The sequence below is a fragment of the Panthera onca genome, chromosome D2 (genome assembly GCF_046562875.1).
Source record: "Panthera onca isolate mPanOnc1 chromosome D2, mPanOnc1 haplotype 2, whole genome shotgun sequence".
In the NCBI taxonomy this organism is placed as follows: domain Eukaryota; kingdom Metazoa; phylum Chordata; class Mammalia; order Carnivora; family Felidae; genus Panthera; species Panthera onca.
In genome coordinates, this window is record NC_138349.1 from 75,195,428 (window position 1) to 75,221,758 (window position 26,331).

Genomic DNA, 26,331 nt, shown 5'->3' on the forward strand with positions numbered 1-26,331 from the left:
GAAGGAGATGGAAGGAAACCAAGTGAGGCCCTACTGAGAAGCAGAGGGAGGCTGGGGTGGCTGGTTGAACATCCTGAACTCTCCCAGAGTGACATCTCTGGATATGGGGCCATGTCCCAAGGATGTGGGATGTGGGGCCCCTGAAAGGGACAGGCTGAGTGGGGTATAGAAAGGACGGTGGAGCCTGCTATGACCAACCACCCTCACCAGCTCCATGGCATGGGGACCCAAGGCCACACCCCAGTGAATGCATGGAGCCCTCTGCTGAGGGTCAGCAGCCTAGACGGGGGCAGGGTAGGTGGACCCCGACTCAACTTAGGGCTCCTTTCTCTTTCCTGCTGCCTGTGACCTCTTGGATGTCCAGGAGCACAGAGGAGATGGACAGCCCCAGCTTCACCTGGAATGTTCGATGTTATTACTGTTCCTGGAGACGAGGCCCCTTCCAGTCCAGGGAGGGGAACTCAGAGAACCAGAGAAGTTGTTAGACCGTTCCTCTGTGGGGGAAAGCACATCTGAACCATGACCATGAAAAAGCTCCACTGTTTCTGGAAACAAGTTTAGGGGGAACACTTATAAATTACCTCACTATCTGAAGGGCAACCCCAGATCTTTTAAAGGAGGCTGTGAAATAGCCCTTGTCAGTTTCCTCCGGGTTCGGGATTGTGTCTCTATTTTAAGCAAACGAACACTACCATGTCGAACCCGGATCTATGAAAACAGAGTTAACTGGGCTCAAATTATGAACGAATCTGGCCATTTGGTGCCGTGCAGCTGCAGGCAGAGCTGGGAAGCGGGTCCCAAAACACCATCTTCCTGTCCAACGCCAAGAGCTGTCGGGCTAAGCTGATCAGCTCTCACAGAAGCAGCTGAGCAGTGCAGACACAACCCCACGCTGGAAACAGAAATGGGTCCCCCAGAATTCAGTCTTCCGGAAAGAGGATGTCACCCACAGCCCTACCTCCTCCACAGAAATGCTGTTGGTTTTGGCTTCAGCCAATGACCCAGCGCCATGAGGCCCCTGGGCCTCCGTGTGTTCACCAAGAACCTGGAGGTCATGCTGAACTCAGAAAAACTCCCCTCACGTTGGGCTTATGTCTCGATTCTGAGTTTCAGAAGCTGGGAACCAAATGACATAATGGAAGGGTGAGATCCGAGCGCTTATTATCCCCGAGCCCATTGTCCGTGCAGCAGATGCCACACGGGAGAAGTCACCCACAGAAGACGTATTAGGAAGGATGTCACCCCCTGTTAAAGCAGCACATTGTGTCCTGCGAGGGCCGGTGCAGTAAGTGGGAACGGAGAGAGGGTTGACATTTCGATTTAAAGCTCCAGTAACTTGCAGGTAACGTTTCAAGGATGTTCGGAGCACAAGAGGCAAAGGAAGAAGACTGAGGGACAGAGATTAACCCCTTCGCCTCCACTGCACATTGGCCGTGACCATCTCAGCTACAAATAAGGGCAGAAGGCACCGCCAGGAAAGAGGGGGGGTGGGTGTTAAGAGGTTTCCATACCTTGGGACCAAGGCTAGGCGTAGTCACAAATAATTCTCATGCAAGAACACGCTGCACGATGTATCTATTCCTTCAGACTTCCATTAACCGAAACAAATATTTATTAACTGTCCAATCTGATCAAAGATAAACACTGAGTACCTGTGTGAGGCTCAGCCCGGGTCCTCAAACAGCCGAAGACAAAGCCAACCCACTTAAACGAGTTAGAGAGGTCAGAGGCAGCAGACTGAAAGAGCTAATGCAAAGGCAAATCAGAGGCCCGAGGTCCAAGGGCCTGGGGCAGGCGATTCAGCCTCTCTGGGCTGCTCTCACGGAAGCAATCTAAGTCCTCACCTAGCTATAATACACCACGCTTCTAAATATCCCAAGCCAGCTGATAGCTATAAAAGCTCACGTGTACAGGGGAAGAAGAGCAGAGATAAGAAAAGGCAGAAAGACAGGTCGGGAGAAGAACTGAAAGAACCCTCTGAAGGCCCTGGGCTCTGGTCGAACAAGGACACGAAAACCAGAGTCAGTTTGCTACCCAGCTGAACCCTGGACCAAACCCAAGGTGTACTGGCCTACAGCTAAGACTCACTGGAACGATGCCTTTTCTCCGGGCTGTGTTTATCAGATGCTGACAACAATCCTGCAAGATAAAACAAGGAGTATTCGCCCATTTCACAGATGGGAAGCTGAGCCCGGCAGCCCAGGAGCTGGCCCGCCGCCGATGGTTGAATCCCCCTTAGACAGCCTCACCAGGGAACCCAAGAGCCCCATTTTGAACTGAATCCCAAAATACAGATTTTTTTTGGAGCCTAAAGACCTTCTAAGACTGCTGAACCAAGACATCAAAATACTCTCCGAACAGAACTGTCCTTTCATCCATTTCTGGAAACTTCTATAGATAGGACCACCACATAGCCCTTTGCCTGAGGGTAGGGGCAAGCCCCCGAGGTCAGCTGGGAGAAAAAAAAAGCCCCTCATCAATCAGTACAAGGAGGCCAGCCGTCCACCGGGCTAGAATCCCTGCTGTTGGGATGGCTTTTTTCAAACCCAGGGTATAAAACGAATTAGGTCTGCAGGAATATTGAACTGCAAGATGGGGCACACACACACACACACACACACACACGCATGCGCGTTCCGTTGAAGCTTCACTTGGGAACCACATACCCACAGAAGATGTATGGACGAACCCATGTAGGGAAGATTCAGAATCATGCAATCTGGATTCTTGGATCACGGACTAAGGAACTTTATTGTTTTTTAGGTTTACTTATTTATTTTTGAGAGAGAGAGAGAGAGAGAGCATGATAGAGACAGAGAGAGAGAGAGAGAGAGAGAGAGAGAGAGAGAATCCCAACCAGGCTCCGCACTGTCAGCACAAAGCCCAACCCGGGGCTTGATCCCACGAAGTATGAGATCACGACCTGAGCCGAAACCAAGAGTCAGAGGCTTAACCGACTGAGCCACCCAGGCACCCCCCGCAAGGAGCTTCAAAGAGCCTCTAACGCCTCCTTCATTTTGGGAAAGAGGAAACTAAGGCCCAGAAAGGTCGAATGACTTTCTCAAGGTCAAAGAGCTCGTGTTCAAGTTCATTGCCAGCCTGCCTCTCCAAACCGCAGGCCATAGCCTTCCCCTTTATGGAGCTAAGAAGAGCCGACGCCCCCTGCTCTTGCAGCCCTGCTCAGCAGGGTGTCGCCATCAGCAGCCCATCAACACCGAGCTCTCCCAGGGGTCATGGCACACCTTCCACCATGGAGGTGAGCAAGGACTGGGGAGGGGGGGATGAAGAGCAGGGCTGGGAGAGGGGACACCAGGAAACAGACTCCCTGGGAAGGGAGTTGATTCGGGGTGGAGTAGAGGCGTGCACCCCAGAGGAGGCTCAACGAAGTGAGGAGCTGGGCCGTCTGAGCGGATACACCAGCTGGGCACAAACGAGGTGACAAATGATCCCAGTTGCACAGATTTCAAAAACAGGCGAAACTAATCTAAGGTGATCAGAGGCAGAGAAGTAATGGCCCTCGGGTGGGTAGTGGGGTTGCTTCCTGGAAAGGAGTATGAAGAAGCTGGCTGGCTTGGTGAAAAAACTCTCCATCTTGATCTGGGAGGCGGTTCTGGGGGTGGATGCGAACAGGACTGTTTACTGAGCTGTGCATTTACGGAGCTGTGCGTATGTGCACGTTTTATCGGGCGTAAGTTGTGCCTCGAACAGAATCCAGTGGAAAAACAAAGAATGGATCCAATAGGGCTATCCTGTCCCTAGAAGTACCAGACACGGGGTCTCTGACTATTCATTTGGGCCGTTTTAAAGGGGGGTCTGAGCATCAGAAGGGGGAGTGGGCTCCACAGGTTTCAAGGACCCTATAACCACATCCTCACACTCTTGGGCTGATATCTGCCCAAACCGGTTCTCGCCCAACCGTCTCCTGGGGACTGTGGGTCCTGCTACTGTCCTGAGTACAAGGCTCCCTTCCTCCCTCCCTGCCCCTACCCACCCCAATCACACACACACACACACACACACACACACACACACACAGTGGCCCCAGCCAATGCCTCCAGAACCCTCTCGGCCAATTGCCAAGCCCTTTCCCATATCTTCCTTAGGTCCACGGTCAGCCCCAAGCCTCCTCTTGGTGTTTCAGAATTTTCCTTGCTCCATGGCCTTCCCTTGCCCAGGAGAGGGACCCACAGCCCAGGCCGGCCCACCCTTACCCAGACGGCGGCCCCTCTCCCCTGGGTACCCAGGACTCCTAGGCCCCAGCCTCGTGCCTTCTGAGACGAGATCACTCCAGGCTGGCCCGACGCTTCTGCACAGCGACCCTCAGGTATGTCATGAAACCAGTGTCTACAGGACAAAAGTCTCTGTGTAAACATGCTTACTTAAACACAGAATTACATGCCGCTCACCCATCCCAGATTCCACATCCAAACCACTTGGTCAAATGTCCTTGTCCCAATGCTATACACCCATGGCTCAGTGTGGTGACATAAGTAAACATGGGCTCAAAGAACTCAGCCCCAAGGTTGCTGGGTTTGAGCACGTGACTGTGATCAAGGAGTTTCGTGATAAAGCCCAAGTGAAAAGGGCTTGCAAAGATTACACACCCGACGACGGCAACAAATCAGGAAGCCGAGAGGTAACATCTAACACGATGATGTCCCTGCCCCTGGGAGGCTGCCTCCATGGACCGAAGAGGGAGGACATCCTGGAGGAAACGGCATTTGAAGCGGATGACTGCAGTGAGAATATTACGGGAGCCCTTCGCCCAGGACGCGTGTTGAGTCCTCTCAGTTAATGCCGTGGGGCCCTCGCCGCCCGCCCTCCCTCAAGGCACTTCCCCGCTCGTGGTGTCATTCGTCCTGGCCGGCTTGGGCAATGAGAACACCTGCGGGAGGCACGTACAGCCAGAGGGCCGAGGGGCTCGGCGCCCCCAACCCACACCCCACTCCCCCAAAGGCCCGCCACACCTCGCCTGGAAAGCGCTTTATGACTTTCCAATCACTTTCACATATGTTTCCTCCTCTGAGTCTTAAAACCGGGATGGGTGTTATGATCTCCATTTTATTGGTGGGAAAAACAATACAAAACCAAACGTGAAATGATTCAGCAGGGCACACGGTAAGTCAGCATCCAGGCTAGGTGAGCAGGTCCGTGACATGGTGCCCAGGGCTCCAAGAGGCCAAGTCGCACGCCACAACTTTTATTTTTATTTATTTATTTTTGAGAGGCAGGGAGAGCATGAGCAGGGGAGGGGCACAGAGAGAGGCGGACACAGAATCCGAAGTGGGCTCCAGGCTCTGAGCTGTCAGCACAGAGCCCGACGCAGGGCTCGAACTCATGAACTATGAGATCGTGACCTGAGCCGAAGTCAGACGCTCAACCGACTGAGCCACCCAGGTGCCCCCGTCACATATTTAAAAAGAAAAGAAAACCAATGATATGCAGGGCTGGGTGGGGGGGAGGGGGAGGGGTCCGTCAGCTTCTCTTAGATGCCCCAGATTCCTCCTACCTTCCTACTGCGGGGGGTTTCCACCGAAATCCACGTTGGCCACCGTGCCCCCTGGGATTCTGAGAAAGCCTTGCCAACCTTCCCAACGATGGAAAAGCTGGCTTTTCCTCAAGACCCCGAACGCCTGCACACAGAGCGGCCAACGATCGTGGAGGAGACGGTGACATAGCCTAGAAAGCTGTGACTCCCCGCCAGTGGAGGCGATCGCAGATTCAGGATGCACACCAGACTTTTCCACAGCTGCGTCAACAATAGCTATAGGGGAGAAATCAAGACGGTGCGGGAGGCTTTGGCCGCAGATCCCAGGTACCTAAACCAGCCAAGCTTTGGAAGGAAGCCACTTCAAATGTTCACGTTGAAACAATGCTTCGATATTTCTTTGTTTCCACTGAGATTTCCACTGAATAACAGCTGTCAACAACTCAGGAAGACGGTGGTCCGTTCCAAGTCTTTCTTCTTCGCAAGTGTTCTTTTATAAACAGCATACTGCTCTTTTCAGCAAGAGCAAAGCAAAAGGCATCCACGGTTGTTCCGAGGGGGGCAGAACATTTCCACGAACGTTCAAGCCTCTGTTTTGTGCCTCCGTCTGAGGGATCAGAGTTCCTATGTTAAGAAGACAGAGCTCAGGGCACCTGGGTGGCTGAGTCAGTTACGCCGCCGACTTCGGCTCTGGTCGTGATCTCGAGATCTGTGAATTTGAGCCCCGCGTCGGGCTCTGTGCTGACAGCTCGGAGCCTGGAGTCTGCTTCGGATTCCGTGTCTCCCTCTCTCTCTGCCCCTCCCCCACTCATGCTCTGTCTCTCTCTCCTTTAAAAATAAATAAACATTTAAAAAATTTTTTAAAAAGGACTCTTATTATTATTATTTTTTAATGTTTATTTATTTTTGAGAGCGAGAGACACAGAGCATGAGTGGGGGAGGGGCAGAGAGAGAGGGAGACCCAGAATCCGAAGCAGGCTCCAGGCTCCGCAGGGCTCGAAAAGATCCGCAAGATCATGACCAGAGCCGAAGTCGGACGCTTAACCAACTGAGCCACCCAGACGCCCCAAGAAGACAGAGTTCTTAAATATACTATTGAAGGAAGTGGATATTTGAAGCACCTTCTATTATCTTCTAGAAGCCTCCTTTGGTTTCTACAAAAGTTTCAGTGGAGTAAATGGTGCTTACCAGGGGTTGGGAGGAGGGGGGCGGGGGGGTTAGTAGTTCATGGGGGCAGAGTTTTCAGTTTGGGAAGATGAGAAAGTTCTGGAGATGGAGTGGGCACAGCAATATGAATGCCCCTGAGGCCACTGAACTGCACACCTCAAAATGGTTCAAATAAGGGGCGCCCGGGAGGCCTAGTTGGTTAAGCGTCCAACTTCGGCTCAAGTCACGATCTCACGGTTTGTGGGTTCGAGCCCCGTGTCGGGCTCTGTGCTGACAGCTCGGAGCCTGGAGCCTGCTGCGGATTCTGTGTCTCCCTCCCTGTCTGCCCCTCCCCCGCTCGCTCTCTGTCTCTCAAAAATAAATGTTAAAAAAAAAAAAGCTTTTTAAAAAATGGTTCAAATGGTACATCTGCTGTTAAGTGTATTTTACCACAATAAAAATCATGCCTAGAAAGCGTCCATGAAAGTTTTAAAAACTGTCCGCGTGCTGAAAAGAATCCAAAAGGTTTTACACGTGTATGCTCCTGTTCTGCTTCCTAGTTAAACCAGCCTGTCTGGATGAGTTTACTGATTATTAACTCTGCATTCAAAACTCCTGATTCGCTGAGCACCCCAGGGGATAACCCAGCGCCCCCCCGCCCCAGGCCAGTCCTGTGTGGGAGCCCCCAGCCCCTGCAGCGCAGCTCTGTTCCGGCACCTTCCTCCTGCGTAGAACTCTCTAGACATTGTCTCACCTGTCCTTTCCTCTGGATAGCTCTGTCCTCCCCACAGGGCTCAAGCGACCTGACTATGAGGTCGCGGTGAAAAGTCAAGAACCAGTTCTTCGAACTCTCTGCTCCGCTAGCCAGTCAAGTGGTTCCAGACAAATGTTTTGAAGAGGAAAACAGGCAGCCAAGCATGCCAGCGTCCTGAGTCAGCCCCATGGGTCGGCTGACAGGCTGGACCACGGCTCAAGGGCCCGGTTCTGGGCACACGTCCCTCAGCCGGTGTCCAGAAGGAGCACCCTAGGGGACTCACCAGAGGGGCACGTGGCGAAGGACAATGAAACAGGAAGCCCAGACATTCCTGGAAGGACCTCTGCTTTCTACTTCCACAAGCCTTCTTTCTTCCTTCTGCTCAGATTTTGAAACAGTGCCTTCCAAGTCACGTTGCCATAGGATGAGACGGATCGCCTTTTCCAAGGCACCTTCCTAGAGATCTCTTGCCCATCCCCAACAGCCCTGCCAGGGTTCTGACCGACTGGAGAGATAAGGGCACTGAGGCTCAGAGATGTTAAGTAACTTTCCCCAGGTCACACAGCTGGTGAGTGGCAGGGCCAGAATCGAACCCGGATCCGCCTCACCGCAAGGCCACACCACGTCCGCAAAGAGAAATGAAACGTGGAGTGCTCGCACGGGGGCCGCGTCCATTTATGACACCAAAGATCTGGGGCCTTGAAAGACTCTGCGCAGCTGTTGGAAACGCTCTGTTCTCAGAACCGGAGCCGTCCCAGACGCCAAACGCTTCGTGGCCCCTTGCGCGGTCCCCGGCACCTCGGAGGCCCCCAGGAACCATGGCGGGTCATGGAACGGAGTCAAGGGCTATTTGCGTTAGTTGCTTGGATGTGGCCCCATTCAATAATTCGGTGAGCGGGCGAAGAAACCACATGAAAGAAATGAGCACATCCTTTGGAAGACTGCTTGACAGAATACGACAACACCAAGGCATCAGGCTTCCCCTAAAATTAGAGCCGCCATACGGTACTAATAACACCGTCTGGGCTCAGGCAAAGCGCTGGTCTGGCCGCGTTGGCAGCGTCCCTTCAAGAAGTACCTTGCCACCGCATACCTGGGTAATCACGGGCGTAGATGTCCGCAAGGCCCTGGCCAGCCCCTGCCCTGCGAGGAGGAAGTACCTTCGCGTGGGCTGGAGCGCAGCTCAGCACGGGGTCTGCACTGCACCCTTCTGCTCCCAGGGAAGAAAGAACGGCCCTCCTGGCCGCGGGAGCGGGTGGTAGTAAGCCAGGTCGGGAACACTGATCAAAGGCCCTTGTCGGAGCGGGAGGAGGCCCAGCTCAAGGGTTCTGGAGCCTTCTCTTGTATTCAGGCAGGCCGTTTTCGCAGCCCCAGGCCACAGGTATCTGCACCAGCCTCTGTGGCCCTTGAGTTTGGAGACCCTCCCAAATCACATCCGGGAACAAGCAAAAGAATTGACCTTGAGCGGTGAGGTTTTGAAAAATATTTCCAATTCAGAGGTTCTCCAGCTCCGTGGTGCATTCGGAATCCCCTGGAGGCTGTGTGAAAACAGATTGTGGAGGCTGCCCCCAGGGCTTCTGAATCAGTAGTCCTGGGTGGGGCCCGGGATCCACATCTCCTAAGCCCCAGAGGAGCTGCTGAGGCCGCTGTCCCAGGAGCCACACTTTGGGAACCGCTGTTCTCATTATTTAAAGAGAATGATTTAAGGGCATGAGAACGTTGCTCTGAATAACAAGGATATTATTATCAAATGCCTCCCGTGTGCCAGATACTTCGCTGCCTTTGATATTTACAACACTCCTGCCAAGAAGGAATTAATATCCTGCTTTGCAGACTAGGATTCTGGGACTCGGGAGTTCAGGGACATGCCTAACGTTGCACAGCTAACCACCAGCAGAGTGGAGATTTTAACCGAGGTCAGAGAGACTGGAAACTCTCTTTCTCTCCACCTTCTTTCACTGCCTGTCTGGTGAACCGGGGGCAGGCACTGGAGGGGGGTGGGGGCGGGAGGAAGTTACATGCCAAGCAGGGGCATTGGGCGTGATGATGGGCACCTGACAAAGCCGTGTGCCAGGCAAGCCTATAGACCACCCAGCTCGGCCACCTGCAAACGAGTCAGCCCCCCGTGGAGGGTGTGAGGGTCACGGGCACCAACAGAGGACGTGGACTCTAAGCTGGCCCAGTAGAGAGAGAACACCTATCCTTGGAGAGACACGGTGCCTTCCACCTGAATTAAACTATCTCTGAAGATCCTCTCCTGCTGGGATGGGAAGGACGCTTGGGTCCGTGGTTGAGTGCACTTGAGAGAAGAAGGGACCGTGTTGCCCATGTGCCTTTGCCAACTCAGAGAAGGAGAGGGAGGGAGCACAACCACCATTTACTGAGCATCTACTGTGAACCAGACGACTTCTCGTACCAACTGTCCGTTTTAGGGCTAAGGAGACGGAGGTGCAGAGAGGTTAAGTGACTTGCCCCAGGCCGCACAGCAAGCAAAAAAAAACTGGCAGATGGGACTTAAACTCAGGTGTCCAAGAAGACAGAGCTTGCACTCACCCCCTGACTGACACGCAGGATCTCAGGGGCAAAGTGGGTCCTAAAAATCCCTGGAGTCTGGCTCCTTCATTAGATAACTGCATTAAACTCATCAGACTTCGGCCAGGTTCTTTGGTTCCCAGGGAAAACCAGCCTAAACATGAGACTCCTCCCATTAAGGAATGCCAGAAAAGCTCTCTATGGAGTCTCTAGCCTGAATTTCCAACGTCACCTCTTCCCCAAAAGGTTCTCCCCTAACACTCGAGAACATCCCGACACCTTCCTGCCAGTGGGAGTTTAGTGAGATGGGAGCTCTTACCGAATCCGTGTGGATTGCAGGTCGGTGAGGCCAGGCCACAGGCAAAGGGACTCCCTCTTTATGTCCTCTCCCTGTCTGCCTTCCAGCCGAGAGAGGGCTTTCCTCTCTCTCCCCTGGGCCACGGTGGAATCTGAGCTGGGGACCTCAGCTCTGCAGAACTTGTAACAGGAGAGAGCCCCCCACAGTCACAAAACACTGATCCAGGCGGAGCAACAATGCAGAACCACGCCTGCGCCCCAAGCGCCAACACAACTGTGCATTGTGTTGTCAGGTTCCCACTGGGTGGCGGCCCACTCCCCCACCGACCCCCCGAAAGGAGCCGGCCAGGCCCTGCACAGACACCCACTGGTCTCCAAGTCAGCTTCCGCTGCACTGTCTCAGCCGCATATAGGCCTGAGGACATCAACCAGCTCCTGGAGAAATCATCGAGCCAGTCAGCAGAAATGCAAATACCTCCATGCTTCGGAGTGTAGGGAGAGCCTCCCAACGTCCATCGGCGCCCAACACAGACATTGTCACATTTCCCTACACTGACCTGATCAGGATTTCTGCCAGCTTAAACGCCCAGGCAACAGCAGGTGGGGGAAGCAGACTCTGAGGCTCACTGCGGCTGCGGTCTCCTACCGCTGAGTATTGTGTCTTGCCTTGTTTGATAACAAGCTGTTGTGTGTCTCAATGTAAATACAATCTAAGGCGGCATATGGCTCGCAAGTCACCATTGACGACTCTCCCCGTGCGCCAGCTTCCTGCTCTGCGAGGCTCGCTGCCCCCACAGTGCAGCCGTCGGGGTCCACCTTCCCTTGGCCTCAATCTGCCTGCCGAGGCTCCCGCTGACGCTAACGGAAGGGAAGCAAGCCTGGGGAGACCGGGCTCCGGCACGGGGTGCTACACGAAGTCAAGCAACTGTCCAAAGTGAAATACTAAAGTGAGTCGGCTGTTCCGCAAGAAGATGTTTTTGGCTAAGGCCGCTTAAAAATGAGACCCAACCAAAACATCTGCGACACCACAGAAACGGGGTATCCTTGCAAAGGACCTCACGACCGTTCGACTTAATCTATTCTCAGTGTGGCGTTAGACGCACCTAATGTCACCAGGCACAGAGCTCAGTTTACGGAGGAGACACATGAATCGCAGGAGTTGTTACGGTCACGCGTTTTCATCGTGAGAGCCTTGGGACCTTCTCAAAGTGTGAGGCTGCCAGGTGATTGGAGGGACTGGGGCCAGCAGGGCCCGGCAAGGCTGGTCATGGCATCCTGACCTGAGAGCATCATGGCTCTCCCTGGTAAGTCTCTGTTACACGGACACCCACCAGAAATGTTGTGTGGGCCTTGCCATCTACTCCCGCCTTCGTTATTTCTTTCTTTTCTTTTCTTTTTCTTACTTTAGAGACAGAGAGAGAGAGAGAGAGAGGGAAAGGAGCAGAGAGAGAAAGAATCTCAAATAGACTCCATGCTGTCGGTGCAGAGGCCGACACAGGGCTCGATCCCACAACCCTGGGATCATGACCTGAACTGAAACCAAGAGTTGGACGCTCAACTGACTGAGACTCCCAGGCGCCCCTGCATTCACCTTTTTTTTTTCTTTTTTTTTAACTTTGCCCATATGCTCTCTCTCTAGGTGGGAATGTCTGTCTCAACCTGTCAGACCCTCAGGAACGAGAATTTCAAACCCCTTCTCCATATCTTTTGCTTTGTATTCTCGGGGATTGAGGGAGGCAGGGAAGCTCCCAGGACAACCATCATCAGCCAGGAGAAGGAATCCGGAGTCCAGGTGAAGTTATCGGGTGGATAGAGCTCAGGATCTGGGGGGAATGAAGATACAGTAAATGGGAAGCCAGGTTAAGGGCACAGAAGGTGAAAGCCAGGTCAGCCGTGCCTCAGACACAGTCTGGATGAAGACCCACGGAGTGGGTTTCTGAGTGTGAAAAGAGGCCCTAATGGTTTAAAAATGCCTGGCCTGTCACCTTCTCACTGTAGTGCCCAGCTGGCTGGTTAACCCTTCGTGTCCAGCCTGTCTGCCCTGCCGGACCTACGGCTACAGTAAAGCACCCGATAAATACCAACAGCCCTGACTGGAGTCTCGCGATTATCTCCCTGTATTTCAGTGGAACATAATATTGAAATACAATATTTATTTTTTGCTTGCACACAGAATATTCCGGTTCAGCTTTGCAACCAACAACTACAGAGATGACAACACAGAACCGTAACCATACCTGTGAATTCCACCACAGAAGCACCGTAGGGAATCGGCACAGAGCACCCCCCTTCCCACTACTGGCTGGAGCTAGGCTAACCTGGGGATGAGGGTCTAACGCGGGGTGACAGCAGATGTCCTGCTGCAGTCAGGAAGCCCGCGGGGTGCAGCCCAGCCTTGCGATAGCAGGGCAGAAGCATCCCAGAAAGAAAGCGTGCCTCTGTCCAAGGCCTACCCATCATGCAACTTCACGCAAACCACAAAGGATACTTTTATTCCCGGCCGACTGTACAACCTTGACTTCAACTCTAATGCCACACTGCTCCAGGAAGCAACCAGGATAGAAATGAGCCATGAAGCAGGCCAGGCCTCCAGAAAGTGCCCTGTCCAGAACCTCCCACCCCCCAGAAGTGAGCAGGGCAGAGCCACCAGAGGGTAAGAAGAGCCACCAGCCAAGTAGGAAACCCTTTCTGGGATCTTGCTGTGTTTGAGTGCTGTTGACATTCCCGGTAGACTGAGGGGGTTAAGATCCTGTCCTGAGACCCAAGGCTTAGACAGCCCCACACTCACAAGAGCAAAAATGTCGCTAATGTTCACACGGCCCCCCCAGCCACTGGGGATCCAGTGCTCAGGGCTGGCAAAGCCTCACTCATCACCCTAATGTCCACTCCTGTGCCCAACACAGCTCGGGCCCCAGGCAACAGCTTCTCCATGGCTTCTCTGTATCTTGTGTCCTATGTCTTTGGGAAAAAAGAAAAACTCACCGTCTGCAAGACATGAAGGTCTGTGGGTCGTACTGTGGCTGCAGAGACAAGGCAAGATGGTATTCCAGAGCGCAGGGAGGATTTGACTGGCAGATGCATGCAGGGGAGAGAAAACACAAGCAAATTAACTGGTCAGCTCTTTCCCCTCCGACCCTCCACTTCCCAGGAGAACTACTCACCCATTTCCTGGCTTCAACTCCTGGTCCTGTAGCTACTGGGGAATTACCATGATATTTGCACCAACATGGCAGCTGAGAAACGTGATGATGCGCCTCACAATTCCTGTCACCCTCAACCCCGTGTCTGTGTGGGTCTAAACAGTCCATGTGTGATGCGTGATACGGATCCCTTCTGTTAGCCACTGGGTGAGAGTCGGAAGCTAGCAATACGAAGCATGATCGGCATGAATATTTAATCAGATTTCAGCTTTTAGAAAATTAAACTTAAAATTCAGTTTTCTTTAAATAATTTTGTCGTACCATTTTCCACATTTATTAATTATAATCTGTGTTTTTCCCCTTCCCGTTTTAATTTTTATATTTTATAGGAAAAAGTAACTTTCTTTGAAAATACATATGAAAAATTAATTTTGATATTTTTACATGTACTTCACACTTTTTATGAAATACACCCACGTGTTGCATATTTTAAATACACTTACATTTTTTAAATCCTTGAGCTCACTGCCGTCGACAGAACAAACTTATGTGAACACATTTGCAACAATGACAGAATTCGTGACCATGCTGAGCTGAAGACAAAAATTTAAGGAAATAAACATGAAATAATTACAAATTATGCGCCTTCATTTTGTTAGTCATTCAAACAGAACAAAGGAACATTTAAGCACGTGTAGTAATAGTTAATGCAGCCGCTTTGGGACAGCTGCCAAACTTTGGTCATGTACAAATCACAGCTTTACACGTTTTTCAGTTGTCCTTATGAACGTGTGGGTTTTTTTTTTTTAAGTTTATTTATATTTATTTTGAGAGAGAGAGAGAGCGAGCACAGGTAAGGGGCAGAGAGGGGGAGAGAGAGAATCCCAAGCCGGTTCCATGCTGTCAGCACAGAGCCTACTTTGAATCCTCTATACCCTCCCCCTGCCCCTCCCCTGCTCACGCGAGTGTGCACTCTCTCTCTCTCTCAAAAATAAATAAAGATTAAAAAAAAAAAAAAGTAAGAAGACAGAGCATATTTTATTTAACCGTTGGTAGGCTGATTTATATTCCTAAATACTGGGACACACGATGGTCCCCAATTGTACCTGTTCGGAGCTCTGCTAACGCCCAGAGTTAAGCCCACAAGTCTGGAGAGGATTTGGCCACACGCATTTACAAACACGGAAGACAGACGCCATTATACATTTTCCTTTATTTTTAAAAAAAATTTTAATGTTTATTCATTTTTAAAAAAATTTTTTTAACATTTATTTATTTTTGAGACAGAGAGAGACAGAGCATGAACGGGGGAGGAGCAGAGAGAGAGAGAGACACAGAATCGGAAGCAGGCTCCAGGCTCTGAGCCATCAGCCCAGAGCCCGACGCGGGGCTCGAACTCACGGACCACGAGATCGTGACCTGAGCTGAAGTCGGACGCTCAACCGACTGAGCCACTCAGGCGACCCAATGTTTATTCATTTTTGAGAGAGAGAGACAGAGCGTGATCAGGGGAAGGGCAGAGAGAGAGGGAGACACAGAATGTGAAGTAGGCTCCAGGCCCTGAGCTGTCAGCACAGAGCCTGACTCGAGGCTCAAACCCACAAACCGTGAGATCATGACATCAGCTGAAGTCAGACGCTTAACCGACTGAGCCACCCAGGTACGCCTTATACGTTCTCCTTCAAATAACCACCTCTAAGTAACTTCAAAACACCTCCAGCTTTTGTTCATAAGAATTTCTTTGGGCCTTTACAATAACTTTTGTCACGATCTTGCCGAGTAAAGCACCCCAGCACACGGCTCAGTGCCCGACACAGAGATCTCCCGTAAATATTTGTTGACCGAACGCACTTTACCGACCACGGATTGTGCTCTGGCTTCGACCCCTCTATGCTGCCCGCACCTCATTCATTACCCGTAGGAAGAGAACACAAAACCTCAGCAGAATGTGAATGAATCCCGGATGGTTCGATCGACAGCTTGTAAATCCCCCCGAAAGGAATTGTGACTTCCATTTCACCCATGTGTCACAATCGGACACCTACTGTAAGCTGTCACCATCACCCTCAGGCACGGGTGGTGCCACCTCTGCCGAAACGGGGGTCCTGACCGTCGTACTGTGACATCTCTTGGACGGCCTGCATCACAGGGCACTGGAGCCACAGAGCCTTCCCCTCATTTCGGGAAGAAAAAGAACGGCCGCGTGTGCAGCTGTGCTATGTCACCGAGCACGTCCCCAAGAGGACGTGAAGAGGCTGTAGGCGGAAGCAGAAAACAACACAACAACCCAAGCTGGAGAAAAATAGCTGAGCTTCACGTCGAGAGATGATGCATTTTCAGCCGGCCACACGCTATGCACGGGTTGCCGATGGCTCACACTCAGATTGATCTGGAAGCGACGGAACCACCGGGTAATTTCACCAGGCAACGAAACACGCCAAACCACTGTTTTCTTATCTGCACAAAACAGATGCATTTCTCCCAAACGGCCAAGAATGGCACTGTCTTTGCCCCCAAAGCCGTGCTTCCCAAGATCTTGCACAAAAGGGCACACATACGAAATCGTATTTGTGTGGGCACCCCCGGGGGTAGATGGGAGGCTGTTGCTCAAAGCAGAAAATGATCAGCTGGGGATCTTTGGTTACACATGCTCCTTCCTGACCCCCGAAGAAGGCCAGCGCGGCAGGGGGGCGGGGGGGAGTCGCACTGTATTGGCACAGCCGAAACCCGTTTGACATGCCTCAGTCCATCATGAAGTCCCAAAAAGTCAATGGAGAGAGGTCCTTTGTAATTCTAGGATGCAAGGCTCACCAGGGGAGGGGATTAGGAAGGACCCACCAGGAATTATGTGAGGAGGCACTGCCTTCTTGGGCAAGTGCATGGCCAAGCACAGCCCTGTCCTTTGTAGGAAAACAGGATCCATGGTAGAAAAGCATAAGAGAGGCCGTGAGAGGCTTTATTCCGGGCCTCCTCTTTGCCCAGCCCAAATGAGCTCCTGCACATTCTCAGATTCTCTGCTGAGCTCTGCCAATTCTCCCTCGACCGAAAGAACGGGGGCGCCCTTGTTGGTGGCTGTGCCATCCTGAGACACTGCCTGGAGAGCCCCAGAAAGTAGGTGCTCCTAAATTCATAGCAAGCCTCCGGAGTGGCCCCAAAGGTGACCGATTACAAGTGTTGATTAAATTGCGCTTCTGAGCAAACCTTGAGAGGGTAAGACAAAAATAATGCCTGAAAAGCATTTTTATGTCCTGATTAAAAGTCAGGCATGCAGTGGATCAGACACCCAGAGCAAATCAGTTTTTAAAACTCCCCTCTCTATGCGGCCAAGTTATTCATCTAAGAATCACATAATAATCGGTAATAGCCATTACCCTCTTGATGAGTTCGTTAGCTTTAAAATGAACCATTAAGAATTGAGAAAGAGAAATGAATGCCAGTGTGAAAAACAGCGCTTGGGCTCTGCGAAACATTTCATGTATGAACTGATATTTACACTACCAACTAAAAATGTTACACCTTCCCCTTCACCCTCAGCCTCGGCTGGGCGAAATTCTTAACATACACGAAATCGCCAAGCAGTCACGCGGATGACAGAATTGAGGTAGCTCAAGTACGTGTCTTTGTCTTTAAGATCACTGTACTACCATTCATCTTGTTTTGTTGTTGCTGTTGTTTTGTTTTGTTTTGTTTTAAGTACGCTCCACACTGGGAGTAGATTCCATGCCCAACATGGAGCCCAACGTGGGGCTTGAACTCACTGCGATCAAGACCTGAGCTAAGATCAAGAGTCAGGAGCTTAACCGATCGAGCCACCCAGCGGCCCCTACCGTTCTTTCTGAATCTAGCATTTCTTATTTGTCCTTTGGGAGATTCTATTCATGTATAAAACATACATACGTACATACATGTCACTTTTTCAAATATTTTTCAGTGTTCTGTATAGTGCTTATTTCGCCGAACGCTGCATATTGGAGGTTATTTTTGTATCGTTATATATAGATCTGCCTTATTCTTGTTGATCATATTCCGCTAAATTGATATACTATTTTTAAAAAGAGGAATATGTCACACCTCGGTGGGGGGCTGTTGGAGACAGGGACAGCACCCTAAGTGAGCTTGGATACTTCCAGACCATTATGATGAATGTACTCCCGAAATAAACCGTGTGGCTGGGTAAGCATGTGTTCAGTGGGCGGGGGGCCCAACTGCCTACTGGGAGTTCCCCAAGTGACCTTTCACAGAGAATACAACGTTTAGGAAAGGATAGGTAATAAAAATATGCCAAAAAGTCTATATATATTTTATTAAAACTCAACAGCCATTGTGCCAACTGTTGAGAACTTAGAATAACAACATATTTTTGCAGGGAGGGATATTTTATCAGATACTGTTTGAAATTGCCCACACGGTGCCTGGGTGGCCCAGTCAGTTATGTGTCTGACTCTTGATTTCGGCTCAGGTCATGATCTCACAGTTCGTGAGATCAAGCCCTGTGTTGGGCTCGGTGCTGACAGCGCGGAGCCTGCTTGGGATTCTCTCTCTCTCTTTTTCCCTCTCTCTCTCTCTCCCCTCCCCGACTTGTGCTCTCTCACACTCTCTCTCTCTTTCTCAAAATAAATAAACTTTCAAAATAAAATACAATTGCTCCTATATGGTGACCATAAAAAGTAGACTCACTTTTGGCTTTATTTTATTCTCAGTCTTAAAGTCCCTTCAGATAATGCACCCCGTCTTGCTTGCAACCAGCGGAAGATGGCCCTACCCCTGCTCCCCTCCAGTTCCCCGCTGCGCTTGGCTGTGTCGTTGGTGTTCGTTCTTGTCGCAGCTTAAAATCAAAGCTCTACCCCTGTATTTATGAAAGCTGTCCAATCAGCTCCCTGTTTTGAAGCGACGTCACTAAAATGGATTGTGGAGGGTTTTCCCGTGACAAATCCCAATCTCCCCTATGCTGCCTCTTCTCCAGCGCCAGCCAATTGACATAAAGGTTATGTACTTGAAAGGCAAAAGAGAAAACCATGCCTGTACGTTTCCGACTCTTGCCCGGCGAATCCATCACTGGTGTGGCTGCTGTGTGTCTACCGCCAAGAGCATTTTGTTCATCTCGTTGAACTCTGCGGACGCTGGGAAGTAGCTATAAAAATGATCAGCATCCCTGTTTTTCAGATAAGAGAGTGAAAGCTCGGACAGGTGAAGTGAATTGGCCGTGGCCTCAATCCTGATCCGTACCCGGCTGGTTTAGCTCTCAACTGTCAGTGCGGGCCACTCAGTGTGCCTGTGAAACGTTAAATCTCTAACGTTCTAGAATGAACGTGTTCATCAGGTTTATTGGAAGATAAGAGGAGCAAAGCATTACTAAGACTCTGGCATGAAAGGCAGGCTCCCAGCTCCCCCTGGGCCACCAGGCGTGAGGAACGAAGTCAGAAAGAACACATAGGAGGTGCCAAGTGTCACTTAACCTTAATGGTTCAGAGGCGAACATCATGAATGCATCCTTCTCACAAACCTTGGTTGAGCACCTTGATTGTAACAAGTGCTTCCCCAGACGCCACAGCAGAAACATTTTCCCCTCCACCCGAGATGGGGCTGTCCGAGGAAGGCATCACCATGAGGAAATGTTGAAGCCCATGTGGCCCAGGCCAGATCTTAGAGAACTCACATTCCATGTGGAAAACAAGGGGGAAAGTCTGGCTGTTTCCACAAGCTAGGGAGACAAGGACTTCATCCAATTATAGGCTTCCTCCTTGAGAATTCGTTTTCCATCAAAGATACACTTGGCCTTGGGGTTGGCCAACCCCTTACTCACAGCATTGGCTCGGTGATTTTGTGTCAGGCTGTTGGTCCTGGACCTAACGCTTTTATTTCCTCAGCTGCTCTCACCCCAAAGCACAGCCATTTCCAGAAACACTGGCAGCTTCCCAAGTACGAAGTCATAAGTTTCTAAGATTCTCTGGTGCATCCAACACTCAAATTTCCCGGACCACCACCTTGACCGCAAGTCCCATTGTTCCCTGGACATCCATATGTTCCGGTGATTGGAACCTTGAGCTTTGGGACACTGGACCTGTTTCCCCTCCTGAAAGCAACTCCAAATCAGCCCTTAGCACACACAGCCTTCTCCCACAATGCCCTTGGTGGGAATGGTCTAAGTCCTTTATGACCAGTATGGAAAGTTATGTAGAAAACTGTAGCCATTACCTGGATATATTTCGGCCAAAATAGCACTTGGGTCTGAGATACTGGAAAGCTGAGACTTTAAAGGGGTTCTTGGGGACTTTTCCTGATTCCCCCTCAAATGATCCATAGGACAGTCATGATTCCCCATTTCTCCCTTGTATAGCCCAGTCTGGGTTGCAGAGGCATTTAGTGCCCCATCTACTCAGAATCCCTGGTAGACCCCAGAGCTCCATGAAGGGACTTCCATGAGAAAAGAGAAAGGCATTGTCTCTCTCCTGCCTTCCGTGTACCACAACTGCCTGTGCCCACCCCAGTCTGTGGTGGCTGCCCCTTCCCTTGTTCAACCTCTGAGTTTCCACTTTTTGCAAAGTCAGTCCTTCCTTGGATGGAAACCACCCGTTGCTTCAATAGCCCAAGGAAAAACTCCTTCCTTTGGGGCATCCGTGGAGTCTGCCTTGTCCAGTGACCCTAGAGTTGTCAGAGCTGGTCCAGTGAGCTTCTCCTTATCATGCCATTGGGAATTTGGCTCCTTTGAAGAGACTGCTCTGTGCCCACCAGAGTGCTGCTTCCAGATGGGCTTCCTGAGGAAACTGAGGCTCAGAGAGTTGAAATGGCTCATCTAGGGTCACTTAGGCAGCAACGGTGAAAAACCCAGCCCCACACCATGTCTCTCAGCCAAGGCTGTGTCCTCATTCATTATATCGTTAGATATGCCCTGAGTTTGGCTTCAATGACCCCCAGAGCTCCGCTCAGACACCCTTCTCTCCTGATTCCATTTCTTCTTTAGTTTTGTCAGTGGTTCTGTCTCTTCCCACATGAATCTTTCTACATCAAAGTCACTCAACAGTTCCTAAGAGTCCCTGGAGTACCCCATATATTGCAGAGCCCCATGCCAAGCAAGTTCCATGAAACGTCTAGAAAAAGACTCCTTGTTTCTGCCTCACGGCATTTCCTCCATGCCCTTCCAGCCCATCCAAATCCTTCCCACCCTTTCAGGGCTGGCTCGGGGTCCCCTAGAGCTATGCTGCCTGGTACAATAGCCACTCACCACTGGTGGCCACTGAGCACTTGAACGGTGGCTGGTTTGAATTGAGATGAGCTAAAAGTGTAAAATACACATACCAGATTCCAAAGACTTAGTATGAGAAAAAGAATGTAAAACATTCCCAGTAATAATTTTTGTATCGATTACTTACAAAAATGACAACATTTGAGTATGTAGGGCTCAATGAAACAAACACCTAAAATTAATTTCACCAGTTTCCTTTTGCGTTTTTTTTTAAATGTGGCAACTAAAAAATTCAAAATTACATATGTGGCTTGCCTTGTATTTCTACCGGGCAGAGATGCTTTAGAAAGAGAGAGTTTAGTCCAGGAGAGGCAGGGAATCATTCTTCATTCACCAAAAAATTCAAGGAGCAGACATTCATTAAATACATGAAGAATAAAAGCAAAGCATTGTGCTCGTTATTATGGGGGGTACACATTTAATAAGACAGGTTCCTGCTCTACGAGGGCTTGTGTCGTCAAGGACTAGAAGCTCATACAAATTGCTGGGTTCCCAAATGGCCATAGGACAACACTAACTGAGGTAAAATTGCACACTTTGGGGATATATAGGTAGAGGCAGGTTGGGGGAACTTCACAGCACAGGAGGAGTTTTTAGGATATCAGTTTTTGGATTCTCTAATGAAAACCAAAATAACAATAGCTTGAGAAAGACAGTGAGAGAGAGAGAGGAAGGGAGGGAGGGAGGGAGGGAGGGAGGGAGGGAGGAAACTTTCATTTTCCCTCAGATTATTGCTTGGACGCCAATTATCCAGGACTGATGGGACAGTTGCACCATGTTGAGAACCCAGGCACCTTCCATCTTGTTGCTCTGCCAAGATACCAAGTCCTGACACCAAGTTCACGTTCCTGCCAGCAAGAAGGGCGGAAGGAGCCAGTTCTGAGTCACACAGCTGCACTTCGCTTTAGGGATGGCTCGGAATGTTTCACTTTTTGCCATGAGTCCAGCTCAAGCTCAGGGTGTCTATGACCACCAGAATCAGAAGAGAATGGATCTTGCAGAGTAGCTCACATTCTCTGCCACAGAGGGATTATCTGGGCCGAACCAGGATGAATGGATAGGATTTAGTGGGCGGGGATTTAAGAGATGCCAGCCTGCAGGAACCTCATTAACAAAAACACCACAGTGTGAGAGCATCTGACAAGTTTGAGGGATGACTGAGTGAAACATGAAGGAGATGCCTCGGTCTGCGATAAAGAATCGGAACTCTTTGGAATGTCCTCTGTACAGCCAGAAGCACTATTCGGTCTCCTGGGTTATTTCTCAAGCGAAGCTGGGTGTTCCTTTAAAGCTCCAGGGATATCCGTCACCTGGAAAGGAAGCAAGCTAAGGGTGGGGACCCACAGAGCTGCCGAGCCTGTGCAGACAAGGACCAAACAAGACATCCAGGACTAGAGGATCCCCAAGGGTGGGCACAACAAAGTCATCCTAACCAGGAAAAGCCTCAGTAGGCATAGAGACCGTGGATTTCCCATGTCACCGGATCCCTAAGTTTGGTTAAGTCAGGTTTGGAATCTCCCCAATGAATCTGTCATTAATCACCTGTACAGGTAGCTTGTGCTTACCATATGTGTGCAGTCTGTCTCCTGTCGCTAGAATATGCCATGAATAAGGGCAAGAGCTTTTGTTTGTTGCCTGCGGGATCCCCAGCATGTAGAACATAGCAGGGACTCAGTAAATATTTGTTGGATGAATGAATGAATAAATCATCAGCACCCACGGTAAAACCCCTGTGTAACACCAAAGAAGACATTTGAGAATGTGACGCTCTTGTGACAACTTTGCTGCAAGAAATAAGAGAGGTCATATTTGTTGTTCCATAATTTCCCATTAGCCAGACTTCTTATTTGTTTTCCCCACAGCGCTCTGAGAAGGGCATTGTTCCCATCTCAAATGAAGACACTGAAGCTCAGTAAACCTGCAGTTGACCCTGAACAACAAGGGTTTGAAATGTGGGGTCCACTTACGCGTGGATTTCCTATACTGCCGAACTAGAAATGTATTTTCTCTTCCTTATGATTTTCTGAATAGCATTTTCTTTTCTCTAGCTTACTTTGTTGTAACAGTATGCAGGGGTGCCTGGGTGGCTCAGTCAGTTATGTGTCCAACTCTTGATCTCAGCTCCGGTCATGATCTTACAGTACGTGGGTTCGAGCTCCGCATCTGGCTCCACATTAATGGTGCAGAGCCAGCTTGGGATTCTCTCTCTCTCCCTCTCTCTCTGCCCCTACCCGGCTCATTCTGTCTCTGTCAAAGTAAATAATAAAAATTTTTTTAAAAAACGAATACAGTATATAATGCATATCGTCTACAAAATATGTGCTAATCGACTGTTTGTGTCATCGGTAAGACTTCCGGTCAACAGTAGGCTATTCGTAGTAAGTCTGGGGAGCAGTCAAAAATTATACACAGATATTCAACTGCGAGAGGGTCAGTGCCCCTAACCCTTGTGTTGTTCAAGGGTCAACTGTGAGTGCCTTGCCTAAGGTCACTGAGGGAGGAAGAGAGAAGTCTGAGATTCAAACTTTCAGCTCCAGAACTACTGTTCTTTCTGCCTGTTTCTTTTCTTGCATAACACTCCCAAGATTTTCGATCAATGTCTCCACTACAGACAAGCCCACACCAGAGGCTCCAATGTCCCCACCCCAGCCGATGCGAAAATCTGTTGGTCGGGTATCACGTGACCCTCCTCAGGAAAAGAACTGGCCTTGCCTGAGACCACGGTGGGTACCAGGCACTGTAGTCGATAACTTTCCACGCAATGCCCTCTTCCGCCTTTACACAACCCCATGAGGCTGGGACTATCACTTAGTTCCATTTGGGGAATTAGTGGGACTCTGAAATCGCCTTTGCTTTTCCTCCAGGTGCCAAATCCCTGAACTGCTAAACGAGAATGGGGTAATCCTGGTATTCGGAGCTAGTGAGTAACTTTGCCAAAGTCTGTATGAGCAGCTGGAAAAAACACTAGGAGAGACGCATGTACCAGCCAAGGAAAAACTCTTGTGGTTGGTAAATAATGCAGGATCTGTATGGTGGGTTCCAGACAGAAAGGGAGATTTAATTTCTCCTTATGCATTTTTCTTATTAAAAAAAAAAAAAAGAGAGAGAGTTTCAGCACTGAGCGCTTTAATCACAGCATCGTGGCATATGTGTGGTGCTGACATCTGGAAATATTTAGCAGTACCACAAACAAATAGTTAAGGAGTTCACCCAGAGCATCCAACACAAATCTGACTCTAACCCAGATTCCTAGCAGCACCTATCAAGAGTGAAGGAGCGTGAAATTCCTGCATACATCTCACCTTCCTCTGTACCAGCCACAAACACAGTTGGATCCGACTCCTGGGCCTGGAAAAGACAGGGGGATCCTGGTATGTTTCCCACCGGCAGGATCAGTGGGATCTGGCAGAGCCCCTCTTCCCCATAGATGCTATGGAATGGGCTGGGCAGACTCACCAGCTTTAGTTCCAGATGGAGCTAGACATTGCCACACACACACACACACACACACACACACACCGGCCAGGGCCTGCTGGGCTTTCTTCCCTACTGGGCCGGACCAGCCCCTTCCCCTGTACTTCCAAACCCAGGCTGCTACTCTGGGTTACTCCAGTTCAGCCAATGAACCTGGCCTGCTATTTCCATTGTCATCGGGGCTTTCAGAGTCTTTGGGACACTCCTGTTGCCCCAGGATTACCAAACTGTTCCACCAAAGAACACACGTACCCAAACAAAATCTGAATCCCCTCCTCTTCCAGCTCTGCCGGACCCCAATCCCACCCCAACCTGGCCCTCGTCGGCTTTTGCTCTTTAGTTTCATAGAGAGAACGTTGGGAGATTATATCAGGTCCCTGGATATACTTGCGTATGTCCCTTCACTACAGAATTAAACTCAGGCTCCTCCCCAAACTTACTTTCCTTTCTATATTTAGTCCTGACTCAGTGATTAGCAACGCTGTCTGCTCAAAGATAGAAACCAAGAGGCCACCCCAGACTCCTCCTTCCGCCTCATTGCCTCCATATCCAAAGAAATACCAAGTCCAATGACTTTTTTTTTATCCTAAAAAACTTCTCACAGTTGTGCCCTCCTACCTATCTGCCTCTGTTAGCTCTCAAATAATTATTACAATACCCTCTGAGTTGGACCTCTAGCCCCTAATGCCTTCCACAACAGTCTTCCTAAAACATGAATTGGATTCCGAGCTTCTCCTCCTCGGAAGCCTTCGTTGACTTCCCAAGTGAGTGATGAATGATCTTCTCTCCTGGGAAATGTAGCCCAGCTCTCCAGCCTTTCTCCTCTCTCTCCCTCCTGGCTTTAATCTCCAGATCAAAGGGCTCCAACCAAGGTCTTGCAACCAAGGGCTGCAAAGTCCATGAGCCACTGAGATGTGCAAAACGCCCGGCATATGCATGGTTTCTAGAGCGATTTCCCATCGTGTTCTAAGGGTTCTCAAGAGTCCATAACTTGAACAGAAGTCACGAATGCCTTCTCATGTGGCATTCCTTCACAGGCTTACCTCCACTCGTCTCCCACATAGCTTGTCAGAAACATCCACACATATTTGACCATAACCTAGGGTAAGAAACAGATTTTATTTATATATAAAACAGAACCAAACCTTTACCGAAAAGTTCTTAAGCTTACTATATCCTATGCATGTTAATCCTTCCTATTTTTGCTATTTCCATTTTTTAATACTGACTGTGACCGCTTAAACTCATTTTACAACCCACCCGCCAATGGATCCAACCTGCAGTTTAAAATTTAGGTCTTGGTACTATATCGTCTTTGTGGTTCTCTGTTATTTTTTGTCTTGACTCCCAACTGGACTGTAAACTCCTTGAGGGCAGGGATCATGATATACACATTTTCAATATTGCCCATCGCACAGATTAAATGCCTTAGAAATGCAGGAAATCCCCTGGAAGGAATGTGGGAAGGCCCTGAAACAAAGGTTTCCTCGGTATAGAAACTGCCAACTATTTTATGTATGGGGATGTAAAAATAATGATTTAATGGAAAAGAATTCCCTGGGCCGTACCTGGGAATAAGGTGGGGTCCTTGTGGTGTTGGTTTAGTGTAATCACCGTCCATGAAGTCCAGTCTGGGTTTATGCAGTAGGAAATACATTGGCCCATGAATAGCTCAGCAGAACAATAAAGCCTAAACACTTTGAGGTCTCTCTCTCACTAGACGTAGGAGAAAAAAACTAAATTATTAATGGAATTAAAACGCGGCTTTGCAGAAGACACAGAGGTGAGGAAGTAACTTTTTTTTATTATTAAATCTATCGATCAGTCTTTGAGAATTTGTCATTCTCTGCTATACCAGGCAGAGGATTTTATTTTATTTTTATTTTTTTAACGTTTATTTATTTTGGGGAGAGAGAGAGACGGAGAACAAGTGGGGGAGGGGCAGAGAGCAGGAGACACAGAATCCCAAACAGACTCCAGGCTCTGAGCTGTCAACACAAAGCCCTATATGGGGCTCAAACTCATGAACCACGAGATCATGACCTGAGCCGAAGTCAGACGCTCAACCGACTGAGCCACCCAGGCGCCCATCCAGGCAGAGGATTTTAAATACATGAAGCCATCCCTCCAGAGCTTGATAAACCAGTAAACGTGTGGAAACCAACAGACCGAAATGGCTAAGGGTTCAGCTGCGGGTACGGACATTAAGGGGAAAGTTCAGGAAAAGAGATCTTATACCCCACAGAGGGAAATTCTT

At 49.8% G+C, this 26,331-nt stretch overlaps 1 protein-coding gene and 1 long non-coding RNA gene across 4 annotated transcripts in view; one reads left to right on the forward strand and one right to left on the reverse strand.

Annotated features, from left to right (window-relative positions):
- TBCE (tubulin folding cofactor E) overlaps positions 1 to 26,331 on the forward strand; it is a 622,247-nt gene that overhangs the window by 107,983 nt on the left and 487,933 nt on the right. The gene's annotated exons all lie outside the window — the stretch shown is intronic.
- The window catches only part of LOC132685486 (uncharacterized), a 72,267-nt gene that overhangs the window by 36,133 nt on the left and 9,803 nt on the right, over positions 1 to 26,331 (reverse strand). For 2 of the 3 annotated variants that reach the window (XR_009613132.3, XR_009613130.3), the window contains exons 2-6: positions 25,643 to 25,790; positions 25,118 to 25,173; positions 23,903 to 23,948; positions 13,861 to 13,950; positions 13,200 to 13,237 (exon numbers count right to left, since the gene is read on the reverse strand). This is a non-coding gene — a long non-coding RNA (uncharacterized LOC132685486). Of the gene's footprint in view, positions 1 to 13,199; positions 13,579 to 13,860; positions 13,951 to 23,902; positions 23,949 to 25,117; positions 25,174 to 25,642; positions 25,791 to 26,331 lie in introns of all 3 variants that reach the window. The other variant, XR_014135386.1, reaches the window with a different exon arrangement.